We start from the raw sequence: 25,562 nt of genomic DNA, 5'->3' as shown, positions 1-25,562 counted from the left end.
GGGCAGAGGGGTCCAGAAGCTGTCCGAATGGACACAAATTGAGAGAGTGGAGGGAAGGACTCTGCTTTCTCATTAGGGGGAGAGCGATTAGGAGTGTATAGCAATGTTATGTGAATTTTTGTATGAGAGACTGACCTGATTTGTAACCTTTCACTTAAAGCACAGTAAAAATTAATTAAAAAAAAAAAAAAAGTTTTTCTGCCACATAGGTGGCAAGAACTGAGGTTGGAAAACAATTAGTGCCCAGAAAGTTAAGGACTGTGCTATGGAGTTTGGGTTTTTATCTCCAAGGCATCACACATTATAATGCAGTATGGTTTAGTAAACTGCAATTCACTGTGATTCAGAGTGATGATTCTTAATTATCAACAAAAGGTTAAATCTTATTTGATATACTCCATTTAAAAGAGGAAGGTATGTATGAAGTTCTAAAAAAAATTCATTAAAATAGATGTGGTAAAAGTGTTTCAGTACTTCAGTTTTTCTTAAAAGTATAGTTATGAAGAATACTTCCTTTTTCTGTCATACTGTGCCCACTCCTCACTTATCGACTATCTCGTTATTCAGCGTTTTGCATTTATGACGCTAGTAAAAAATTTATCCCACTATTTTATGTGTCTGGCAGTAATGTTTACGTGTGAGGTGAGAGTAACGCTGGCTGTGATGGTTAAGGTTGTGTGACAACATGGTGGGGCCCTGATTCTCAGTGGTTTGGCAGTTACGTAATAATGTAATTTGGCAGTTATGTAATGATATAGTAATTTTCCATTTTGTGATCTGATGTTGTCGTTCTCCCTTTTCACATAATGGCAATTTTCATGTAACGACCTGGTCTTGGAAACCTGACCATGTTGCTAGGTGGAGAGTGAATGGAGTCAAATGGCAGTATTAGTATTGTTAACTTTGGAAAATTCCTTTTCCCCAATATACTACGTTTTGGGGGGTGGGGGCTCAACTGACGAACTTGATTTTTTTCTTCTTGTGAAATTTTCACTTTATATAGTTGTTATCATATATTTTACATTTATATCAATTTATAAGATTTTTTGATCAGAAAGTCTTATAAAAGTCAGCTTAACCTATGTAAGATTTTGTGTGTGTGTGATACATACCATACAATTCACACATTTAAAGTATACAATTCAGTGACTTTTAGTATATTCTCAGAATTGTACAACCATCACCACAATCACTTTTTTAACATTTTCATTACCATGAAAGAAACCTTGTACTCAACATTGGTCAACCTCCTTTACCCCCAACACCCCTGTTCTAGGCAAACACCAATCTATTTTCTGTAGCTATAGATTTAGGTTATTTTAGACATCTCATATAAATTGAATCATTAAATATGTGGTCTTTTGTGATTGGCATTAATGTAGCATGTTTTCACTCTATGTTGTAACATGTATCAATACTTCATTCTATTTTATTGCCAAATAAGATTCCATTATATTGATATGCCACATATTATGTAACCATTCATCAGTTGGTGGACGTTTGGGTTGTTTCCAATTTTGGGCTATTATGGATAATGCTGTTATGACCATTCATGTACAAGTTTTTGTGTGGACATGTCTCTTCATTTCCCTTGGGTATATATGTAGGAGTGGAATTGCTGGGTCATATGGTAACTCTATATTCAACATTTTGAGGAACTGCCAGACCGTTTTTCGAAGCAGTTGCACCATTTCACATTCCTGTTAGTGGTGTATGAGAATTCCAATTTCTCCATATCTTGGCCAACCATTGTTATTGTTTATCTTATTTTATTATAGCCAAGTATGAGCCCTTCAACTTTGTCCTTATTTTACAAGATTTTTTTGCTATTCTGGGTTCCTTCAATTTCCATATGAATTTTAGGATCAACTTGTTGATTTCTGCAAAGAAGCTAGCTGGGATTTTGATGCAGATTTCACTGAATCTGTAGATCAATTTGGGGAGCATTGGCATGTTAACATTAAGTCTTCTAATCCATGAATGTGGGATGTCTTTCCATTTATTTAGGTCTTCTTTTGTATCTTTCAACAGTGTTGCATAGTTGTCGGAATATAAATTTTGTACTTTTGTTAAAATGTTCCTGAGTATTTTATTCTTTTTGATGGTATTGTAAATGGAATTTTCTTTTAACTTTAAATTTTTTTTAATTGTATTTTAGATGAGGGTTTACAGAGCAGATCAGTTTCTCATTAAACAATTAATACACGTATTGTGACATTGGCTGCCAACCCAACAACAAGTCAACACTCTCCCCTTCTCAACCTTGGGTTCCCCATTACCAGCTTTCCTATCACCTCCTGCCTTCTCATCCTCGCCCCTGGGGTGGTGTGCCCATTTAGTCTCATATGGTTTTATGGGCCTGTCTAATCTTTGGCCGAAGAGTGAACTTTAGGAGTGACTTCATTACTGAGTTAAAAGGGAGCCCGGGGGCCATACTCTTGGGGTTTCCCCAATCTCTGTCAGACCAGTAAGCCTGGTCTCTCTTTTTTTGAGTGTGTGTGAGTTAGAATTTTGTTCTACATTTTTCTCCAGCTCAGCCTAAGACCCTCTATTGCAATTGCTGTCAGAACAGTTGCTGGTAGTAGCGGGGCACCATCTAGTTGTGCTGGACTCAGTCTGGTAGAGGCTGTGGTACTTGTGGTCCATTAGTTGGGACTGTTTTTCTTAATTTCATTTTGGGATTGTTCATTGCAAGCGTTTATAAGTACGGTTCATTTTTGCCACTGAGCTTGTATCCCACAATGTTGCTGAGCCCATTTATTAGTTCTAATAGTTTTTGTGTGTGAATTTCTTAAGATTTTTTATACACAAGATCATGTCATCTGCAAGCAGAGGAAGTTTTATTTCTTTCTTTAATATGAATGCCTTTTATTTCAGTTTCTTGCCTACTTGTCCTGGCTAGGACCCCTACTACAATGTTGAATAGAAAAGACAACAGCGGGTATCTTTGTCTTATTCCTTATCATAGGGTGAAATATTTCAGTCTTTTACCATTAAGAATGGTGATAGCTGTGGGTTTTTCATAAATGCCTTTTCTTAGAACGAGGGGGTTCCTTTCTGTTCCTTCTTTGTTGAGCATTTTTATTATGAAAGGATGTTGGATTTTTTTGCGAAGTGCTTATTCTACATCTTTTGAGATGATGATGTTTTTGCCTTTGCCACTACATGTTTTTTTCCCAGTGGTATTCCGATACATTTTTAGGTTTGGGTGTTGTTTTTGTTTCAAGCATGTGAAAATATTTTGGTTTTTTGGCAAGAAAGAAGTATAGTTTTATGATCAACATAAGTTCACATGTTATTAGTCTCCAGAAAGGCATACATGTGCACCTGAGGATTAAAGTTATATTTGAAAAGCTAAACTAATGACCCCATTCCATCTTAGATAGGACAGTCAGGGAAGGCCATTGAGGACATACTGTTACAGTTGTAAATTGAAGGATTTGGAGGATAACTTCAGGGAAGAGCATTCCAGTCAGAGGGAATGGGGCTGTAAGGTAGGCCACGGTTTAAAAGGAGGCAGCCAGCCTAGGGGAAGGGAATGGCAGGGATGAGGTGGGAGAGGCAGAAGGACCTGTCACTCATTGGGCTTTGCAGGCCATGGTAAAGAGTTTGGATTGTATTATAAGACTGTATTCTAGTTGGAGGCCCTTCGGTGATACCCATGCTTGACTACTAACCAAAAGATTGGAGGTTAGAGTACACCCAGAGGCACCTCAAAAGAAAGGCCTGGTGATCTACTTGCAAAAAAATCAGCATTGAAAGCCCTGTGGAGGACAGTTCTACTTTGACATACATGAGTTCTCCATGAGTCAGAATTGACTTGGCAGCAACTGCTTTTTTCATTCTAGTGGGAAGCCATTGATGATCGTTTTTCAAAGCAAAAAAAAAAAGATCACACTCACTTTTTTTTAAATAATTTTTATTGTGCTTTAAGTGAAAGTTTACAATCAAGTCAGTCTCACACACAAAAACCCATATACACCTTGCTACACACTCCCAACTACTCTCCCCCTAATGAGACAGCCCGCTCTCTCCCTCCACTCTCTTTTCGTGTCCTTTTCGCCAGCTTCTAACCCCCTCCACCCTCTCATCTCCCCTCCAGGCAGGAGATGCCAATATAGTCTCAAGTGTCCACCTGATCCAAGAAGCTCACTCCTCACCAGCATCCCTCTCCGACTCATTGTCCAGTCCAATCCATGTCTGAAGAGTTGGCTTCGGGAATGGTTCCTGTCCTGAGGCAACAGAAGGTCTGGGGGCCATGACTACCGGGGTCCCTCCAGTCTCAGTCAAACCATTAAGTCTGGTCTTATGAGAATTTGGGGTCTGTATCCCACTGCTCTCCTGCTCCCTCAGGGGTTCTCTGTTGTGTTCCCTGTCAGGGCAGTCATTTGTTGTAGCCGGGCACCATCTAGTTCTTCTGGTCTCAGAATGATGTAGTCGCTGGTTCATGTGGCCCTTTCTGTCTCTTGGGCTCGTAATCACCTTGTGTCCTTGGTGTTCTTCATTCTCCTTTGATCCAGGTGGGTTGAGGCCAATTGATGCATCTTAGATGGCTGCTTGCTAGCATTTAAGACCCCGGACGCCACTCTTCAAAGTGGGATGCAGAACGTTTTCTTAATAGATTTTATTATGCCAATTGACTTAGATGTCCCCTGAAACCATGGTCCCCAGACCCCTGCCCCTGCTATGCTGGCCTTCGAAGCATTCAGTTTATTCAGGAAACTTCTTTGCTTTTGGTTTAGTCCAATTGCGCTGACCTCCCCTGTATCGTGTGCTGTCTTTCCCTTCACCTAAAGTAGTTCTTATCTACTATCTAATTTAGTGAATACCCTTTTCCCACCCTCCCTCCCTTCCCCCTCTCGTAAACACAAAAGAATGTTTTCTTCTCAGTTTAAACTGTTTCTCAAAATAGTGGTCTTATACAATATTTGTCCTTTTGCAACTGACTAATTTCACTCAGCATAATGCCTTCCAGGTTCCTGCATGTTATGAAATGTTTCACAGATTCCTCACTGTTCTTTATCGATGCGTAGTATTCCATTGTGTGAATATACCATAATTAAATTTATCCATTCATCCGTTGATGGGTACCTTGGTTGCTTCCATGTTTTTGCTATTGTAAACAGTGCTGCAAAAAACATGGGTGTGCATTTATCTGTTCGTGTAAAGGCTCTTATTTCTCTAGGATATATTCCAAGGAGTGGGATTGCTAGATCGTATGGTAGTTCTATTTCTAACTTTTTAAGGAAGCGCCAAATCTATTTCCAAAGTGGTTGTGCCACTTAACATTCCCAACAGCAGTGAATAAGTGTTCCAATCTCTCCACAGCCTCTCCAACATTTATTCTTTTGTGTTTTTTGCATTAATGCCAGCCTTGTTGGAGTGAGATGAAATCTCATTGTAGTTTTGATCTGCATTTATCTAATGGCTAATTTTTTTTTAATGATAGTGAACGTTTCCTCATATATCTGTTAGCTACCTGAATGTCTTCATTAGTGAAGTGTCTATTCATATCTTTTGCCCATTTTTTAATTGGGTTATTTGTCTTTTTGCAGTTGAGTTTTCGCAGTATCATGTAGATTTTAGAGATCAGGCGCTGATCAGAAATGTCATAGCTAAAAACTTTTTCCCAGTCTGTGGGTAGTCTTTTTACTCTTTTGGTGAAGCCTTTGGATGAGCATAAGTGTTTGATTTTTAGGAGCTCCCAGTTATGTAGTTTTTCTTCTATGTTCTTTATAAAGTTTTCTATACTGTTTTTGCTGTGTATTAGGGCTCCTAACGTCGTCCCTATTTTGTCTTCCATGATCTTTATCGCTTTAGACTTTATATTTAGGTCTTTGATCCATTTTGAGTTAGTTTTTGTGCATGGAGTGAGGTATGGGTCTTGTTTCAGTTTTTTTGCAGATGGATATCCAGGTACCCAGCACCATTTGTTAAAAAGACTGTCTTTTCCCCGTTTAACTGTTTTGGGGCCTTTGTCAAATATCAACTGCTCATATGTGGATGGATTTATGTCTGGATTCTCAATTCTGTTCCATTGGTCCATGTATCTGTTGTTATACCAGTATCAGGCTGTTTTGACTACTGTGGCAGTATAATAGATTCTAAAATCAGGTAAAGTAAGGCCTCCCACTTTGTTCTTCTTTTTCAGTAATGCCTTATTTATCTGGGGCCTCTTTCCCTTCCATATGAAATTGGTGATTTGTTTCTCCATCTCATTAAAGAATGTCGTTGGGATTTGGATCAGAATTGCATTAAATGTATAGATTGCTTTCGGTAGAAAAGACATTTTTATAATGTTAAGTCTTCCTATCACATTTTTTCATTGTTGTAAAAATATATGTAACATAACATTTGCCAATTCAATGTTTTTCATATTTACAATTTAGTAGCATCAATTATATTAATCATGTTGTGCAATCATCACCTATATTAGTTGCTGGATTTTCTATTGCTATAAAGAGAAACTCAGTGTTTCCTACACAACGACTTGCCTTACTTTTCCTCCTCCATCCTACCCCTGGTAACCACTAGTAAACTTTGGTTTCTATATACTTGCCTATTCTAGATATTTCATATAAATGAAATCATATAATATTTGTCCTTTTGTCACACTTTTTTTTTTAAGGTTTGTCAATTTTATTAATCTTTTCAAAGATCCAACTTCTGGTTTTGTTGATTTTTTTTTTTTTCAATTTTATTTATTTCTGCTTTGATCTTCATTATTTCCTTTCTTCTGGTCAATTTAGACTTAATTTGCTCTTCTCTTTGTAGTTCCTCAAGTTGTGGAGATAAACTGTTGAGATCTTTCTTCTTTTTACATGTAGGCATTTATTGCTGTCAGCTTCTCTCTGAGTACTGCTTTTGCTGTACCCCATAAGTGCTGGTGTATTGTGCTTTTCATTTTCATTTGACTGTAAGAAATTTGTAATATTTCTTTTGATTTCTTCCTTGATCTATTGGTAGTTTAGTAGTGTGTTGTTTAATTTCTGTATGTTTGTGTATTTTCACGTATACATATTTTAATGTAACTTTAACATAGGCTGAACTGTTTATAGATGAAATGATATGATATCTGAGATTTGTTAGGGAAAAAGAGGAAGAGTGTAGATAAAACAAGATTAGCCATATGCTGATAATTGTTACATAAGAGTTTATTACACTATTCTCTATTTTATATATGTTTGGAAATTTCCATTAAGAAACACATTTTTAAAAATGTAAAAAAAAAAAAGTCATAGGTAGATTTATTTTTCCCCCAAAACACTGATTGCTATTAACTATAATTAAAATGCTAAATTATATTCTAGGTAAAAGCAATATCTTCTAGCCCTCTTTTATTTACTTCCCTCCCCTCTTCTAGCATTATTACTTTCCTAAGCTAAAACAATAAAACAAAACCTCAGATTAAAATAGGAAAATCACAATTAAAAAAAATGTTTTTCCTCACTTTCTGCTAAACTCTGCAATGGTCTATCCCAAGTCCAAAACAGGGTAGGACTAGATCAACTGGATTCATTGAACTTTTGAAAGTTCTGTGATTTATATAGTCAGTCCACTTGACTAAATTCACTTCTATCATTCTTTGTTCTATATTTATAATACCGTCAGTTGCATTAAATTCTTTATGCTGATTAATAGATTAGCAAAGGGCTCTAGCTCAAACTTAAGATTTGGGGTTCTTAATAGAATTTGTTGTTGTTGTTATTAGATGCTGTTCTGACTCATAGTGACTCTGTGTGCAACACTGCCTGGTCCTGTGCCATCCTCACAAATGTTGTTATACTTGAGCCCATTATTGCAGTCAGTCTATCAGCCTATCTCATTGAGAGTCTTCCTCTTTTTTCCCTGATCCTCTACTTTATCAATCATGATGTTATCCTCCAGGAACTGGTCCCTCCTGATAACACGCCCAAAGTACTCGAGACCTTGTCTTGCCATCCTCGCTTTTAAGGAGCATTCTGGCTGTACTTCTTCTGAGGCAGATTTGTTTCTCCTTCTGGCAGTTCGTATTTATTCATTATCCCTCACCAACACGGTGATTCAAAGGCATCAGTTCTTCTTCTGTCTTCCTTACCCATCGTCCAGCTTTTGCATGCATATGAGGTGATTGAAAATACCATGGCTTGGGTCAGGCACCCCTTAGTCTTCAAGGTGACATCTTTGCTTTTTAACGCTTTCAAGAGGTCTTTTGCAGCAGATTTGCCCAATGCAGTGTGTTGTTTGATTTCTTGACTGCTGCTTCCGTGGGTAGTGATTGTGGATCCAAGTAAAATGAAATCCTTGACAACTTCAGTCTTTTCTCCATTTATCATGATGTTGTTTTTTTGGTCCAGTCATGAGGATTTTTGTTTTCATTATGTTGAGGTATAAGTGCTACGGCTGCTATCTAAAGGGTCAGCAGTTCAAATCTGTCAGGCGCTCTTTGGAAACTCTATGAGGCAGTTCTACTCTGCCCTATAGGGTCGCTGTGACTCGGACTTGACTCGATGGCACTGGGTTTGGTTTTGGTTTTTACGTTGAGATGTAATCCATACTGAAAGCTGTAATAGGATTTAACTCGGAAAATTATTAAGGTAACAGTGATGTTTTGTTTTAATGAGACGCCTAAATAACTAATAGCATAAGTAGAAGTTACTTTTGAGAGTTTCTGGAGATAAATAATAAAATAAGCTGACTATTTTAGACTTAAAACCAGTTAAACCGGTTGCCATTGATTGATTCTGACTCATGGTGACCCTGTATATTTAGAGCTGTGCTCCATTGGGTTTTCAGTGGCTGATTTTTTGGAAGTAGATCATCAGACCTTTCTTTTGAGGCACCTCTGAGCTTGAACCCCCAGCCTTTAGTTTAGCAACCGAGTGTGTTAACAGTTCACATCACCCATGTTAGCCTTCAAGGTGCCAATATTACTGAAACATATTCTCTACATACAATGGTTTTTTAAAGCGAGTCCTTTTGAATATGTACACACTCGTTAGTTGCATTAAACTCTTTATGCCAGTTAATAGATTAGCAAAAGGCCCTAGTTCAAACTAAAGATTTGAGATTCTTAATAAAGTTACTAAATACATCGAATAATAAAGGATAGTATCTTTACAGAAACACTTCTTATAAATCCTTAAGAAAAGCACAAATACCTCATTAGATAGAAGAGCAAAGTAAGTGAACAAATAGTTCATACAAAAGAGAAAAAAAATTATCAGGTCAACCTAAGTTGAAATATTTAATCTCACTAATAACCAGAAAAATGCCTATTAAGACAAGATGCCATTTTTCTCCCTTTCAATGTGGAAAGATTAAAAAACGTAGTACCAAGGCTAGTGGGGGAAATGGTGAAAGGAATCTGTATCATATATTGCTAGTGATAATGTATATGGTGACAACTTTTAATATTTATCAAAAGACTTTGAAGTAGTCATTCTGCGCATCTTGGAATTTAAGGATATTCCTAAATATAAAAAGATTAACCTACACAGTTATTCAATGAAGCATTATTTATATCAAAATAATCAGTGGGGGAAATGTTAAATAAACTTCTGCACATTCACTAAATGAAATAATTGTACTGATTAAATTATATTTATGAGCCCTGTGTTAAAATGCTAATGATTAAGTGAAACGCACAGAGAGAAAAAGACTGGAAAGAAATGGTTATCCACTATTTTTTTCTTTCTGTTTTTAGGTATTATCTAAATTTCCTTTAATAATCATGTCCTCTTTTTTTTTTTCAGCATAGTATTTTCTGATTTTTTTCTTAGTAATAGAAGAATATTTTCGTAACAGTGTCAAATGTTCACATAAAACCATAGCATCTCCATTTAATAGGAGAAAGAATAGTCTCTTAATAAGTGGTGTTGGAACAACTGGCTTTCCACATGTGAAAGAAAGAAGTTGGGCTCGTACCTCACAACATACATGAAAACTAACTCAAAATAGACCAAGGACCTAAATGTTAAGAACTAAAACAATAAAACTCTTAGAAAAGAACATAGGGACAATGCTTTGGATTTTAGTCTTTGACAGTGGATTCCTAGATGAGACAAAAAAGCACAAGCAACAAATTGAAATATATCAGAATTAAAATCTTTTGTGCATTGAAGGGCTTTATCAGCTAAGTGAAGAGACAACCTACAGACTGAGAGAATATTTTTGGGAACCGTGTATTGGATTTAGCTTCTCTGTTCAGGAGGAAGTTTCAGAATTTCTTCTGACACTATTTTGGTCTTTTCTTTATTTCCTGTCTTTTTGGAAGAAACGATGAAGTAAAAGAGCTAAACAGAAGTTCTCAAAGGGCAGCAGACAAAGGGCGGAAGACAAAGTATTATAATGAAATGTGCACAGACTTGTAGTTAGAAAACCATTTGTCAAGCTGAAGAACTGAAGAAAAAATTCAAGCCTCGAGTTGCAATAATAAAGGATTCTATGGACAAAATATTGAATGATACAGGAAGCATCAAAGAAGATGGAAGGAATATACAGAGTCACTGTACCAAAAATAATTGGTCGACATTATAACCATTTCAGGAGGTAGCATATGATCAAGAGCCTATGGTACTGATGGAGAAAGTCCAAGCCACACTGGAGGCATTGGCAAAAAAACAAATCTCCAAGAATTGGCGGAATATCAATTGAGATGTTTCAACAAATGGATACAATGCTGGAAGCGCTCACTTGTCTATGCCAATAAAATTTGGAAGACAGCTACCTCGCCAAATGACTGGAAGAGATCCGTATTTGTGCCCATTCCAAAGAAAGGCGATCCAACAGAAAGCAGAAATTATCGAACAGTGTTATTAATATCACACACAAGTAATATTTTGCTGAAGATAATTCAAAAGCATTTGTGGTGGTACATCGACAGGGAACTGTCAGAAATTAAAGCCAGGTTCAGAAACGGATGTGGAAAAAGGAATATCATTGCTGATGTCAGATAGATTGTGACAGAAAGCAGAGAATACCAGAAAGATGCTTACCTGTGTTTTATTGACTGTGCAAAAGCATTCGATGGTGTGGACCATAACAAATTATGAGTAACATTGCAAAGAATGGGAATTCCAGAACACTTAATTGTGCTCATGCAGAACCTGTACGTTGACCAAGAGGTAGTCATTTGAACAGAAAAAGGGAAAACTGTGTTTTAAAGTCAGGAAAGGTGTGTGTCACAATTGTATCCTTTCAGCATAGTTATTGTATTATGCTGAGCAAATAATCTGAGAAGCTGGACAGTATGAAGAAGAACGGGGCATCAGGATTGGAGGAACACTCATTAATAACCTGCGATACACAGATCACACAACCTTGCTTGCTAAAAGTGAAGCACTTACTGATGAAGACCAAAGATTATATAGCCTTCAGTATGGATTGCAGCTCAGCATAAAGAAAACAAATTCTCATGACTGGACCAATAAGCAACATCATGATAAACAGAGAAAAGATTGAAGTTGTCAAGGATCTCATTTTCCTTGGATCCGTAATCAACGCCCATGGAAGCAGCAGTCAATAAAAGTGTTAGAAAGCAAAGATGTTCCCTTGAGGATTAAGGTGTGCCTGGCCCAAGCCATGCATGGTATTTTCAGTTGCCTGATATGCATGTGAAAGCTGGATGATGAATAAAGAAGACCCAAGATGAATGGATGCCTTCGAATTATGGTGTTGGTGAAGAATATTGAATATACATGGACTGCCAGAAGAAGGAACAAATCTGGCTTGGAAAAGTACAGGCAGAATGCTCCTTAGAAGCAAGGATGGCAAGACTTTGTCTCATGTACTTTGGGCCTGATATCAGGAAGGACCAGTCCCTGGAGGAGGACATCATGCTTGATAAAGTAGAGGGTCAGGGAAAAAGAGGAAAACCCTCAATAAGATGGATTGGTACAGTAGCTGCAGGAATGGGCTCAAACATAACGATTGTGAGCATGGCACAGGACTGGGCAGTGTTTTGTTCTGTTGTACATAGGGTTGCTATGAATTGGAACCAACTTGCGGGCACCTACCGACACGTGTAAGTTTTTAATTTCCAGAACATATAAAGAACTAGAGCTTAGCAATAAAAAGACAAAACTCAATTAAAAGAATAGGCAAAGGACTTGATTAGACATTTCAGCAAAGAAGATATTGAAATGACCAAGAAGCAATGAAAAGATGCTCAGTGTCATTAGTCACTAACCAGTTAAGTAGTTGCCATCTAGTCAATTTTTTCTTTTGTTTTTTATTGTTGTTGAAAATATATATAGCAGAACGTACATCAATTCAACAGTTTCTCCATGTACAAGTCAGTAACACTGTTTACATTCTTTGAGTTATGCAACCATTCTTACCCACCTTTTCTGAGTTGTTCCCCTTCCATTAACATAAACTCACTGTTCCCTAAGGTTCCTATCTAATCTTTCTAGTTGCTGCTGTTAATTGATCCCGTATAGATAGATCTTAAAAGAGCATAATGTTCAAGGCAGACCTTCTTTACTAGTTAAGCTAAACTATTTTTTGGTTTAGGAGCCTTGATGGTACAGTGGTTAAGTGCTTGGATGCTAACCAAAAGGTCAGCAGTTCAAACCCACCAGCCCCTCTGCAGGCGAAAGATGTGGTTTTAAGAAGACTTAAAGGGATATTTTTGGTTTAAGGTTTAAAGATTATCTCAGGACAATAGTTTCAGGGGTTCATCCAGTATCCATGGTTCCAAAAAGTTTGGAGTCAACTTTTTTTTTTAATTTGTTGTCGACATTCGTTGAGTCGATTCTGACTCCTAGCGACCCTGTAGGACAGAGTAGAACTGTCACATAGTTTCCTAGGCTGTGATCTTTTGGAAACCCTGGTGGCGGAGTGGTTAAGTGCTACAGCTGCTAACCAAGAGGTCAGCAGTTCCAATCTGCCAGGCACTCCTTGGAAACTCTATGGGGCAGTTCTACTCTGTCCTATAGGGTTGCTATGAGTCGGAATCGACCCGACGGCAGTGGGTTTTTTTGGTTTGGATCTTTATAGGAGCAGATCACCAGGTCTTTTTTTCTGCAGAGCCGCTGGTTGGTTCAACCACTGACCTTTTGGTTAGTAGTTGAATGCTTACTCATTGCGCCACCAGGGCTTCATCTGTGATGATTAGTCACTACTAATATAAAATAGCTCTGAGATGCAAGAAACGTTATTGTGAAGCACAGGTTGAATAAACAATCATATTTAGCTATATTTATACAATTATGAATGATGCTTTGGTCAGTGAGTATAATTCTTTCACCATGTGTGGTACTTTTTTGTGTGCATTATTTCATCTAATGGTTTTTGTTGTTTTGTTTGTTTCCCTGCTTCCAAGCAAAATATATGTTCTTTGTAAAAAAGAAAAACAAAATTGAAGCAGTGTTGTGAATTAAATTGTGTCCCTCAAAAATATGTATTGTAAGTCCTGACCTCTATGCCTGTGGTTATAACCCCATTTGGAAATGGGTTGTCTTTGTTATGTTATTGAGGCAGGATTAATGTAGGGTATGTCTTGAGTCAATCTCTTGTGAGATATAAAAGAGATTAAATGAGCAAGCGAGCAAGTTGAGATGGGGGAAGAGAGATGCCAGACCACATGAAGATTCCCCAGGAGCAGAAGCTCAGAAGTGGCAAGGACGTTCCACCAGAGCAGACAGAGAGAGAAAGCCTCCCATGGAGCTGGCACCCTGAATTCAGACTTTTAGCCTCCTAAACTGTGAGAAAACTAATTTCTGTTTGTTAAAGCCTCCCAACTGTGGCATTTCTGTTGTAGCAGCACTAGATAACTAGAATTCTGTTAGAGATAACTAACAATTTACAGCTTGATATACATTTTTTTATTGTACTGTAGATGAAGGTTTACAGAGCAAATTAGTTTCTTATTAAGCAATACAAATACTGTTTTGTGACATTGGTTGCCAACCCCACGACATGTCAATACTCTCCCCTTCTCGATCTTGGGTTCCCTATTACCAGCTTTCCTGTCCCCTCCTGCCGTCTCATCCTTGCCTCTGGGCTGGTGTGCCCATTTAGTCTCGTTTTGTTTTATAGGCCTGTCTAATCTTCAGCTGAAGGGTGAACCTCAGGAGTGACTTCATTACGGAGCTAAAAAGGTGCCTGGGGGCCATACCCTTGGGGTTTCTCTAGTTTCTGTCAGGCCAGTAAGTCTGGTCTTTTTTTTTTTTTTTGGAGTTAGAATTTTGTTCTACGTTTTTCTCCAGCTCTGTCTGGGACCCTCTATTATGATCCCTGTCAGAGCAGTTGGTGGTGGTAGCCAGGCACGATCTAATTGTCCTGGATTTAGTCTTGATATACATTTTTCCTAATATCTTTTTATATGTGAATATTGTGGTAGCATTTCGTAACTTGATTTTCTTTTTAATTCATAAGATGTCTTGGACATCTTTCCTTGTTCATACAGAGCAGTTGGATCATAACCACTCTCAGATGGCTAAGAATTGGTTTCGGGCCTCGAGGGGAGTTCTGACATCAAGATTCATCTTTGAGTTCAGCTGACTTTTGACTTCTCCTTACACTAGGAGGAACCGTCAACCACCTGGCGAGTGTTTTCAAAATAGCTAATTTTTAAAGTCCTTCCAACCCTACCTTGGAGCCCTGGTGGTGCAGTGGTTAAACATTTGGCCGCTAACCAAAAGGCGGCAGTTCAAATCCCCAGCCACTCCTTGAAACCCTATGAGTCAGTTCTGCTCTGTCCTATAGGGTCGCTATGAGTTGGAATCAACTTGACAGCAAGGGTTTTTTTTTTTTCTTTTTGTAACCCTACCTCACCTGAAATACCCCTATGAGTATTTCAGACTGTGGTTGGAAGAAGTGCTGCTACACTGTTTTGCGTATTTGGTGTTTGCGATCATAACTACCTCACCCTCTTTCAACCCTAAGATTGAGAGCCATTGTTTAAGAAAACTCAAACATGTTTACTAGAAGCAAACTCAAGAGTAAAGAGAATAATGTAAAAAAAACTCATCTAACCACAGAGTAAAATGTTAAGCTTATTTTTACTCAAATACCGTATTTTTACACAAATAGTATATGCTTGCTTGGTTCATTTGCTGGTCACGGCACCCTCCCCCGTGGTGAGGCACCCTCACCAAGCACTGCCATGCAAATCCTCTTCCACATGTTGTTGTAAAAAAAAATTCAGCATAGCGTTTACGAAAATACCTCCTGGGGGAGAGTGCAGCTGGCAAACAAACGCACAAAGTATGTGTTAATTTGGGCAAAATATGGTAAAATTTTTTTTTCTTATGTAAAAGAAACAGAAAATTAAAGTCACCTTTGTTCTCTTCCCCAGTATTACTTCCCTTCCCAGAATCAGCCACTTGGGAATTTGGTATATATTCTTCTATTTCATGTTTTTAGATAATCTCTCTCCCTCTCTCTTTATTTGTCTAATCTGTCTGTCTAATCTATGTATCTGTCGATGTGTCTACATACCTACCTACCTGCCTGCATACCGTGTATAGTATTGCTTTGGGTGATTAAACATTTTTTTTCCATAAATGCTATCATACTTTCATATAATTTTGCAGTTTGCTTTTTTTAATCATTGTTTTTTATATGTCCATGTTGATGCATGCATGTACAGCTAGTTCATTTGTTTTAACTGCTGTGTATTCCATTTTATGAATATACTATTTTTATATCTGTTCTTCTATTCATGAAAGTTTGAGTTGTTTCCTGTATTACTGCAGTATGTACTGTAGACATGGCTGTAGCAACATCTTGCGTATGTGCAAGAGCTTCTCAAAGGTATGTACTTTAGAAATAAGGTGCTGGGCTTTAGGATATGAAGGAGCCCTCACGGCACAGTGGTTAAGTGCTTGGCTGCTAACCGAAAGGTCAGCGTTCGAACCCACCAGCCGCTCTGTGGAAGAAAGATGTGGCAGTCTGCTTCCAAAAAGATTACGGCCTTGGAAATCCTGTGGGTTGATTCTGACTCAGGGTTGCTATGAGACAGAATCGACTTGATACTAATCAGTTTTTAGGGTATGTCTTTATAAACTTAGCAATATGGCCAAATTGCTTGTCAAAGGGGTATACTGATTTATATTCCTACCAGCAGTGTATAAGAGTTCCTATTTCCCTGTCTCTTTGCCAACACTTGGCAGTATCAGATTTTTTGGTTTCTCTTGCAAATCTGATGTGCGTGAAATGATCTCTCATTCTAATTTGCTTTTACCAGATCACTAGTATGGTTGAGCGTATTTTCTTATGTTAAGTTTTCCTAGTTTCCTTTTCTGTGAATTGTCTCTTCAGTTTCATTCACTCATAGCTGGCAACATCCTCTACTTGGAAGTACGTAGTGTGTAGGAATACTCCAAATTGAGGCTCCTGGCTAGAACAGGATAAGCTAATCCAGGTTTGAATCAAACTCCTTGTTGTTAAATAGACTCCATTTTGAATCAGACTTTAGCTTGTACAAAGCCTCTGCCTCTGCATTCCTGAGAATGTATCCTTCAACTTCCCTAAACCTTAACTATTCTTAGCAAATGAGAGTGGGGGTGTGAATGTGGTTGTCCTGGGAAGGATTTGCTAATAATAAGAGAGATTATGAAGTTGGTGGTCTCTTGCTGTTTTGCTGATGTTGAAAGAGATTATGGTGTTGGTGGTCTCTCACTATTCCTCACCATTTTACTGTTAGTCATATGCTATCAAAGCCTTTACCCTTCCCATCTTACCATATAAAAGACTCACCTCTCCCTTGGAAGGTGGGATCACTTGGTAGATTCCTTCCTGCCCTGTGTTTCCCCAGTTCACTAATTATATTACCCTCAATAAATCTCTCTACTTTCACTTTAGCAGAAGTGAGCGTTCTTGGTCATAGATAGTAACTAGACCTAAATTTTGCTTTGTAATTGCTGTATAGTATTCCATTGGAAACCCTGGTGACGTAGTGCTTAAGTGTTACAGCTGCTAATCAAAGGATCGGCAGTTCGAATCCACCAGGCGCTCCTTGGAAACTCTACGGGGCAGTTCTACTCTGTCCTATAGGGTCGCTATGAGTCGGAATCGACTCGACGGCACTGGGTTTGGTTTGGTTTTTTTTATAGTATCCCATTATATGATCATCAGTGGCTGTGAAGATCATTCGGTGAAAAGGATTGAGGAATCTGTAGTTTAAAGAGAGGTAAGAGATATATCATCCACATCAATGTATGAGCCTTATTAGGACCCTGACTGTAAAAGCATTTGTTGGATAACAGGGGAAATCTGAATACTGACTGGATATTCCCTGTTATTTCATTAGAGATTAGAAAATGGTATTATTCTAAGTCAGTTATCCCTTCTGCATTTATTAGCTAAATTTTCTCATAAAGGAGAGTGGCCCAGTATCAACTGTTTGGTTACCTTAAGGTATAGTTTGTACAATCAAGGATAAGTGCTTGATTGTTCATACTTTTATAATTTCCAAGAGTTTTTCCTTGTTCAACCCCTGCACCCCCTGCCCTTTTAAAATAGCAATACTGTCCTGGTTTCATGGATGCAATGTCTTTTCGTTGGTTTCTGAGTATATTAATTATAGTTTTCACTAACGTTTTCTTTTGTTCCCTGCTTGGTTTCTTCAGAGTCCCATTTTTTCTGATAGTTTTGGTCTCTATTTCAGGTTGGAGCTTTAAGTGCCTGATAACCCTTAATTATGCCTTCAAGTTTTAAGAAAGGAAGGCACTAAAAAAGGAGGGCCTGGTTGTATGCCTGGATATAGTTTACTGCCTATTGGGATCTCAGATTTCAACATCCAGTGGTCTTTTCTCGGAGATTTAAGTTTTTCCAGAGAATAATTTCTTAGGGAGATTGGTGGTGGAGTGGTAGATAATCCTCGTTATCTACGATACGGGAACTTGGGTGATGGCAGGAACTGTCAGGGGCTGTCGGTATTACTGTCAGTGTAGAGACTTTGTGCTACTACTGTCAGTTTGTCGTACTGTGATGTCTTGTGTGCTGCTATAATGCTGGAAGCTATGCCACTGGTATTTCAAGTACCAGCAGGGTCAGAGGAGCTTTCAGAGGAAAACTGACTAGGACGAAAGGCCTGGTGATCTCTCTCCTAAAATTAGCCAACGAAAGCCCTATGAATCACCCAATATTGTCCAAGACTTCAACCTCCTTACTTTGGATGTATCATCAGGAGGGGACTGGTCGTAGGAGAACGACGTCATGTCTGATCTAGTAGAGGGCAAGGGAAGGCCTGAGAAACCCTTAGTGAGATGGACTGATGCAATAGCCACAGCAATGGCCTCAAATATATCAGTGATCATGAAAATGGTATAGGGCTGGCCAGTGTTCTGTTCTGTGATATGTGGGGTCGCCATGAGTCATACAGGCTTCCACTTAACTCTTCTCTTTTAAATATGTCATCTGCCTGTGCTTGGTATACCCTAAAAAAAAAAAAAAAAAAATACCCTAGTCTGAGTTTTTTAGAAAATAATCCTCCCGTCTTCTCTGTAGGGTCTCTATGAGTCAGAATCGACTTGTCAGCAACAGGTTTGGTTTTTGTTTTTTTGATTTTTTTTAATCTCCTGATAGGTGACCAGGGAGGGCCAACTGGCCTGCCCAGGGATAGGGCTGAGACCAACTAGAGACATTACTAGTGAGAGTGATTTTAGACTTTCACTCATCCTTCTTGTTTTTAGCCCATTCACACCTCCACACAATTCTCTGGCTATTGCATAGTGTTCCATACTAGGAAGCAATCATAATTTTCTTACCCACTGTTTCTTGATGGTCATTTCAGTTATTTTCCAGCTTTGAGCTTTTACAGATAGCACTTAAGTGAATATCCTTGTACATGCTCCTTTGCACATACGTATTTTTTTTTAATGACAGGGAGCTTTCAGTACAAAATTGGTACATTAACTTAAATGACACTAATAATCCTACTCCACATTTTTTTTAACTTGTTGAATAGCAATATTCAAACATTAGAGAGGCTACTATAATGAAGTCCTATGTGTATCATCACTCAGTTTCAGCAATTATCAGCATGTAGCCAGTATTGCTTCATTTGTGCCTCCCTACCTCCCCACCATAATACAAAAAACAACTTTTTAAATACACTTTCTTTGTAGTCCATTATAGTTTTAAAGCAGATCAGAGATGATAGTTTTTTTTTTTAAACATAGCCACAATACCATTATCTGACCTAAAAGATACAGACAATTATTCCTTAATAGTAATTGATTCTTAATCACTGTTAACATTTCCACAGTTGTCTCAAAAATATAATATTACAGTTGGTGGTTTCAATCAGTATCCAAAAAATGGACCACACATTTACACTTGGTTTAATATGTCTCTTTAGTTTCTCGTAATCGCTAACAGTTCTCCTTTTCTTTTTTTCTCTCTTGCCATTAATTTTTTTAAGAAACCTGATCATTTGTCTTGTAAAATTTTCTACATTCTAGATTTGGCTGATCACATCTCTTGGGCATTATTTAATATGACCCTTTATCTTCTTATTTTTTGTTAACTGTCAGATCTAGGGCTTTGTTAGATTCAAGTTTGTTTATTTCTCCAAGCTTTTGAAAGCATTGTTGTTTAGTCTGTAGTATGAGCAAAAGGACTACATTGAAAAAAAAATAACATTTAACTGAAGTTAGCAATAATTATTTAATGTGAGGAAACAAAATCCCTCCCTCAACTCCACAGATTAAGTGAAGGAGGATAATGTCTTGGTGAACACTTAGCAATAAGTCAGCCTTTCGTTTGGTAGTAGAATTTTTTTGGATACCTCCATAGGCAAAGTGACTATTTTAAAGGACTTATTTTAATGGAGGTGAAGGTGGATTTTTGGGTTTTGGTCTCCTGCGTCTTTACTCTAACAAGCAACACTCTCGGGGGATTTTGTTTTCTTAAACTTTGGGAGCTTGCCTTTTCAAAGTGTTCATTTGTTTTTCTCCAGAACGGTAGGGCAAAACCGTCCCTATAAGCCATCTGGACTTGAAAGCATTTTGCTTCATCACAAAGCTTATTCTTCTTAGATCCTCACATAAGTCTGTATTGTCCATTGCCTTTTTTTTTTTTTTTTTAATAGTGTCTAGTTTTAGTTACTCCCAGGAGAGCTCTGTTTGAAGTTGCATCAGTGTTGCTGGCTTATTAGTTATTGAGAGAAGGACTATCTAGAGAAGATATGTTTATCGTACATGCTAAAATGCCCATTCAGGGGCTCTCACTACCCTTCTCCCTTTAAAGAAAAGAGTGTGTGTGTGTGTGTGCGCGTGCGCGTGTGCATGTGTGTGTGTGAGAGGAAGAGAAAAATGAACACTTGACGCCAACATACCTGAGGGAGCTGACAAAATCTCCTGTGCTGGGGGAGTAGCCAGAGTGTCCAGGGGTTAAATGGTTTTGTAATTTGAAAAAAGAACTTCCCTTCATCCCCCACTCTCCAAAAAAATCCGTTGCTATGGGGTCAATTCAGATTCAAAATGATCCTATAGGACAGAGTAGAACTGCCCCATAGGGTTTCCAAGGAGCAGCTGGTGGATTCAGAATGCCTCTCTCTGGCTCCTCATCCTCTGCCCTGCTTGGACGAGTGTTACAGAGCTCTTTTAGCTCTGCCAATAAGTGCCTGGAGGCACCCCACTCTGCCAGTAAGCCTCGACCTGAAGGCGCTCCGCTCTCTCACCCCATGGACTAGGGAGCTCTCCACACCATTTCCCACCGGTCTCCTGGTTCTGCTGCCTCTGTTGCTACCATTTCTCTGCCACTGCTTCTCATCATCTCTTGCTGTCTCTGGTGTTACAGCTCTCTCTCTGTGCCTTGAGTCTAGGAGGTTCTCAGTGCAGGGACCCTCAGCGCAAGGATGTGTTCTATTCCTGGTTCTTCTTTCTCGGTGGTGGTGAGATCCTCCCTGCCTGCCTGTGCAATGGCTCATTTTAACTCTTGCGGGATGGCAGAACTGACCAATCTCCTTGTTAGGGTTCCATACACCTTATTTACATGGTCTCACCCCTGTAAGGGTGCCACGTACCTTATTTACATTATTAGCAAGCTATCCAGTCCCCTTGGGGGGCCATAATCACCTCATTTGCATACCCCACCCAGTCATTTGTGGGGGTTACAAAAACTGTGGCTAGAAGGGCCATATTAAATAATTCACTGTACCACAGGCCACCCCTTGCTCTTCTAGCTATTGGCCATTTCATACTTGAAGGATTAACTTCCCCCTCCCAGTCACTTTAGCAGTCTAAAACAGTCATTAACAATTAGTCCTTCAGTAGGACAAAGAGTCCTAAGGGTGAGGGTACTCAGGTACCAGCCATTCAGGTCTGCTGCAAGTGTCCATCTGATCTGGTCAGGCTCTCCAAAAGTCATTTCGGCTTCACCCTCTCTGGCCTCTGATAAAATTTAAATGAGAGATTATTCCCTTGCTCTGAGTCTCATGAGGTATCAGCATAGCAAAACCTTTGAAGGACTTTAAGTTTGGCACCTATACTCGAGTCCAGCAGTGCCTTCCCCTTAGTCCTCTCTTTCACACAGCTTCTACAGTTACAGTTTTTTTTTTTTTTGCGCAATTAGTTTTTACAATCATAGTTAATCTTTTAACAGTCAGCGCTCACAACTGATCATATAATGCTATCAACATCTTCCCCCACCCTCTCTTCCCTAGACCCGTCAGGAAAAGAGGAAACTATTCAGTGGGGCTTCTCCTTTGTCCTCTATTTATTGTAAGCACAATGAAAGCGTGTAAACCAGCCATTTCATGCTTTTATCTCCACCTGTTTCAAATAGCCAATGTTTAAATTGTCGTCCCTATCAAAAAAAAAAAAAAAATTTTTTTTTTTTTTTATCAAACCAGTAATCTAAGGAGACAAGCATGTTTCTTGGTCTAAGAATCTTCTATTTCATTTGGAGCTCTGAGCATCTGCATCCATAAGTAAAGTCCAGTTCAGAGCAAGCCGTCAAATTGCAGCAGTCTCCACCAGCTTTTGATATCGAACATCTTTCTCTTCATTCAGTAGTATTCTGATCAGCTCATCCCTAGCCCATTATGCTAGGTCAATAGGCAACAGCAGCATGCTCAGGAGTCCACACACCTCCCAGCACTTCAGAACAGCCAGCCCCTTCTTTCTCTCTCATCCCTAGCTTCCTTGGACTAGGTCAGTGGGCACCACCCATAGACTCAGGAGTCCACACAACTCCCTGCACTTCAGACCAGCCATCCCTTTCTGCATCTCTCTCATTCCTAGCCTCTGTGGGCTAGGTTAACAGGCACCAAGGGAACATGTCCAAACATGTGATTGGTATGTGATTACAACCTGGTTGCTTTGTGTGCAAGTTTGAATTATGTGAATTTAAAAATAGTCTTATTTTGTATTCAAGTTTTTGCACTTACCATCAGTATTCTGTTTAAAGAGCTACTGTACCCTATAACAACTTTTGTTCCTGAAGTTATCTATATTATAAGGGTTATTTCACAAAACAGTAACTTAGATCACTCTAGACGCTTAGCCTATTTAACAGATATTTTTCTTGGGTAACAGTTTAGAAAATTTCAGTCATTTAATACTTTTTTTGAGTTAACTCCTTGAGGCTCATATCAGAAAGCCTTCAAGAATCACATCATATGCAAGTGTATAGAGATTGAGTTATAAACCAAGGTTTTGCAGTTACCCCATGTTGGTGTCACTTAGGTGGTAACAGAAACACTAGCCATCACTTATCGGTATTAGCATCAAATTAGGGGACAGCTGAATTATGTGAGATCTTCACAAAGCCATCTTTTGTATAAAATGTGGTCACCCATGTTTAATGTTTTTTTTTTTTCTGCTAAGTTTCAAGCAGTGAAACACAGGGACCAGAACTTTCTTATAACTAGCTACATTCCCAGTACCTTGAAACATAATATACTTGAGATTTGGGATATGTTGAAAGGAGGAATAGATTAATAGAATCTTATTTGCCCACTCCCTTTGTGAACCAGAGAGTTCCCAGTTTACTCTTTGGCTTTGATTTATCCGTTACATCAGCTACTCAGTTTTAATACCGAATTGTAGTTCCCGGAACATACCCTCCATGTTATGATGTACTGTTTCTTTTGCCTGGAATGTCTTTACCCACTTTTTCAGGTGAACTATTTCTTTAGAGTCAACCGAGATGCGTTCTCTTTTCCCTAAGCAGATTTAGTCACTCGTTCATCTGTGCTTCCATTGCCCTTTACACTTGCCTCCATTGTAGTACTTAGCGTGTTGTAACTGTTTACTGTGTGTTTTTGATGCTTGACACATAGTAGGTGCTTGCATTGGATGGGTGGATAAAGAGCTTCAGCTCTATATATAAAAAGTTATTTTATCTAAGAATAAATCTTATGAATGACAGTACTTAGAAGTTCATAATGAATATCAGTATACTAGCTATTCTTTGCTTCTGCATTCTGCAGACATCTGGAGAACAGTTATTGTAAATAGGTGCATAGATTTATTTAACTGTGGTAACAGTCTTTTTTTTTACTTGAAAATGGTAGAATGGGGTATATTGCTATTTTTATATTACCTAATTAGTTTTTGGAAACCCTGGTGGCGTAGTGGCTAAGTGCTACGGCTGCTAACCAAAGGGTCGGCAGTTCGAATCCGCCAGGCGCTCCTTGGAAACTCTTATCAGGCAGTTCTACCCTGTCCTATAGGGTCGCTATGAGTTGGAATCGACAGCACTGGGTTTGGTTTTTGGTTGGTTAATTAGTTTTTGTGTTAAGTTGAAATTACAGGAGTAGAAAGCAGACATGTTTACTTAAAGTAACTCAAAACCAAAAAACAAACCCACTGTCGTTGAGCTGATCCCAATGTATAGCAACCCCATAGGGCTTCCAAGACTGTAAATCCTTATAAACGAGGAAAAATCATCCTAGATTTCTTTTAACTTGAAGATATACTGACATTGAATGTATAGTTTTATATTTTATATATTTATCTTTCTAGGTGTTGTGGATTGAACTGTGTCCCCCCAAAATGTGTGTCAGGTTGGCTAGGCCATGATTCCCAGTATTGTGTGGTTGTCCTCCACTTTGTGATCTGATGTGATTATCCTATGTGTTGTAAATCCTAACCTCTATGATGTTAATGAGGCAGGGTTAGGGACAGTTAAATTAATGGGGCAGGTCTCAGTCTACAGGATTGGGTTGTATTTTTAGTCAATCTCTTTTGAGATATAAAAGAATTGATCAGAGAGGAGAGGACTTCATTAGCACCAAGCAAGAACAGCCAGGGGTAGAGCACATCATTTGGACTCAGCGTGCCTGTGCTGAGAAGCTCCTAGACCAGGTGAAGATTGATGACAAGGACCTTCCCCCAGAGACTACAGAGAGAGAAAGCCTTTCCCTAGAGCTAGTGCCCTGAATTTGGACTTCTAGCCTCCTAAACTACGAGAGAATACATTCCTGTTTTTTGAAGCCATCCACTTGTGGTATTTCTGTTATAGCAGCACTGGATAACTAAGGCACTGGGGAAAGGGTCTGTTTTTGTCAGGTTCTCAGAGTAGTTCATGATTCCGAAAAGTTTAAGATTCACTACTTGAAACAAGGAAGGAGAAAGCATACATCCTTGAGTGAGACAGCAGTTTATTTTATAGTCTCTAAGTTTATCTATTTAAATTGACTTGAAGGAGAGGCCGGGCAGTGTGTATTTGCTTTGGAATATTTTCATTATTGCTGGTTCTTTCCCGTAAAAGGACATTGCAGAAACAAGAGATTTCTATTTAGAGATAAGGAACCCTGCCAGTCCAAGACTTGTCACATCACTTAAAAAAAAGAAAAACAAAACTTTCTTCCTTTGGCTATATTCACTAAGGTGATGGAGATGTAAAGTGTTGGTAGTCATAATTACTGTGAAAAATTCCGAAATTTGAATCATTTAGGTAGGTCTGTGTAATATGCTTGTAAAATAAGCGTACAGTAGTGACTGCTGAACAGTTATGGATTATTCATGCCCTTTTGTAGTCAAACTGGGTCGCTAAGAAACAGTGGACATGAAGCTGTGTGCCCATTATGGGGTTTCTTCTATCAGGCAGAAAGCAGTTCTGAATAGGCGAAATGATGTTAAAGTTCTTCCTTAGGAGTTTAGTAGCACAATATTTTAAGCATTAGTTGGTAAATATCTGCTGTATTTTTTTTAAACAGCATTTTATCTATAGCATAAAAGAAGCCTAAAATAAGAGTTTCTGGTTACTTACTCAGACGTAACAGTAAAGTTAGCCAAAGAAGCATCATTTTCAAAGGAAATCTTAAAAATTACGTTGTACTGTAATTTTTAATCCTTGATTATATCCCCAGGCAAAATGTTGAAATAATTTACTCAGATGTCATCAGCAACAGCCTGTTATATAGTTGCTGCTTTTCATTTAATCAGGGGGCTCAGAGACTCGCTTAAGTCCTCCCACAAACCCCAAGTTTAGCACTTGTCCTATAGTTTTCTGTGAAAAAATTTCCTAATTGTGAGGCTTCTGGGAAAATCCATCAAACAGCCTGTCTTGGTCATCTTGGGCTGCTATAACAGAAATACCACAAGTGGATGGCTTTAACAAAGAAAAGTTTATTCTCTCATAATCCAGTAGTCTAGAAGTCCAAACTCAGGTCATTTATT

At 38.5% G+C, this 25,562-nt stretch overlaps 1 protein-coding gene across 5 annotated transcripts in view; it reads left to right on the top strand.

The window, feature by feature from the left end:
* Positions 1 to 25,562, top strand: part of SPAG9 (sperm associated antigen 9) — a 135,114-nt gene that overhangs the window by 15,847 nt on the left and 93,705 nt on the right. Inside the window, exon 1 of one of the 5 annotated variants that reach the window (XM_064271239.1) lies at positions 14,348 to 14,530. The exons of the other annotated variants lie outside the window; for them this stretch is intronic. The gene's annotated coding sequence lies outside the window, so the exon portion shown is untranslated. Of the gene's footprint in view, positions 1 to 14,347; positions 14,531 to 25,562 lie in introns of those variants that run through there. 5 annotated transcript variants of the gene reach the window in all.

Source organism: Loxodonta africana, chromosome 18, assembly GCF_030014295.1.
Source record: "Loxodonta africana isolate mLoxAfr1 chromosome 18, mLoxAfr1.hap2, whole genome shotgun sequence".
Taxonomy (NCBI): Eukaryota; Metazoa; Chordata; class Mammalia; order Proboscidea; family Elephantidae; genus Loxodonta; species Loxodonta africana.
The sequence above is the reverse complement of the archived record's forward strand: the minus strand, read 5'-3'. Positions and strand labels throughout refer to the sequence as shown.